Below are 1,607 nucleotides of genomic sequence, written 5' to 3'. Positions count from 1 at the left end.
GACAATTTCCCTTCAGCATTTCAGGTTTTTTCCTAGCCACCTTTGGATGTTTTTAACCTCCGTGACAAAATTGGCTTTCCAGTTTCTGAAATAACCAACAGAGCTTTTCTTTTCCTCCTGACTCACCGGGAAAAGAGCAGCATTCTCTTTGCCCACGATGGCAAAGTTTACCCCCTTGCTCTCCACAATTTCTTTTCCTTCCTTCCTTCCTTCCTTTTTTTTTTTTTAACTAAGTTATAAAATTTTACTTTATTAGTTGTGAAAACAGGGTAGATACTTAAGAGGGTTGATGGTGAGAGAATGTCAATTACCTAATCCGTGTAAAAGACAAATGAGCAGGACATTAAACAGTGCACTGAGTTATGGATACGCTTCCCCACCCACAAAATCCCCCCAACATGAATGAGCTCATCCACTGATTGGCAGGTGGGCTGCATTTGCCAACATCCTGGCCAGCTACCCTGAAAGGGTTCACTTTCTGCCACACCAGCAAAAACAGGACACACAGTTCACACTCTTGGTTTGGAAACCCACCCCTGGGGAACAAGGTAAACAGACACTGACACAGATGAGCCAGCATGGCCCTGGTCCCTCCAGTGATGTCCATACGGAGCTTTGCAGCATTTGTAGAAGGTGGTCATCGGCTCTTCTGCAGAGCGGGTCTGAAACCACATGAACTGGGCACAAAGATGTTCACATTTAGGACCTGACTCTGTAGAGTCAACATTTTCCCAGGTAGCTGCTCCACTGGGCACATCATCCACGTCTTCCAGCTCTGGATACTTTCGACTTGTTACCTCGCAGGTGACATTGTGCATGTCTCAGGGCAGGTGTTGGAGGGTCGCGGCGGCAGCGCTGTCCTTCCTCCACAATCAGCCTGTTTCCACAAGCCAGGCAGAAGAGCAGCCTGGTGGCTGACTGGGCCCCACAGTCCATTTCTTCACCATATCCCCTTGCGTGTCATTGACACTATCTGTTCCTCTGATCTTCTGTATTTTCTTTGTAGTTCAGGGACTTTTCCTTTATTCCTTAATGTTTCTGTCTTAATGTTTCCATTCATTGGCATTCTGCTGTATGATTTCAATTGCCATGTGATTATTTATTATTATATACATGCCTTACAAATAATCAAATCTCCTTGTACTTTGTTTCTGAACAGTAGTAGAAACATTTTCAGAAACACACCATGGCAGGGACTGGCTATCTATTAATCAGCCATTTGCTTCTTCTTAGGCATGCAGGTTGATATTTCCCAGCCTCCCTTGCAGTATGTGTGTTCATAGGGCTGAGTTTTAGCCGATGCAAAGTAAGTGAAAGTGATGTATGGCATGTACAGGCTTGGACCATAAAGACCTCCTATATATTATTCTGCATGCTTTCACCCATTTACCCATTTAATGCTGATGAACACATTAAAATTAGCAGCCAAGAAGGAGGAACTATAAAATAGAAGGTGCCTGGAACTCTAAATTACTTCTGAGAGAAGAGGCACCTACTAATTTGGAATTTGGATTTTACGAGCATGTGCAAGAAACTTCTATTATGCTTGAGCTATTGTATATTGTGGGGTTTGTTGATCACAGTGGACAGAACACTAAATAATATAC

At 43.5% G+C, this 1,607-nt stretch overlaps 1 pseudogene; it reads right to left on the bottom strand.

Annotated features, from left to right (window-relative positions):
• Nucleotides 1-509: 509 nt before the first annotated feature.
• On the bottom strand, nt 510-936 carry LOC114219904 (DNA-directed RNA polymerase III subunit RPC10 pseudogene; annotated as a pseudogene).
• Between the last annotated feature and the right edge of the window lie 671 nt (nt 937-1,607).

This window comes from Eumetopias jubatus, unplaced genomic scaffold, assembly GCF_037043125.1.
Source record: "Eumetopias jubatus isolate StellerSeaLion01/CBP00866 unplaced genomic scaffold, mEumJub1_p1.0 scaffold_14, whole genome shotgun sequence".
Classification (NCBI taxonomy): Eukaryota; Metazoa; Chordata; class Mammalia; order Carnivora; family Otariidae; genus Eumetopias; species Eumetopias jubatus.
The sequence above is the reverse complement of the archived record's forward strand: the minus strand, read 5'-3'. Positions and strand labels throughout refer to the sequence as shown.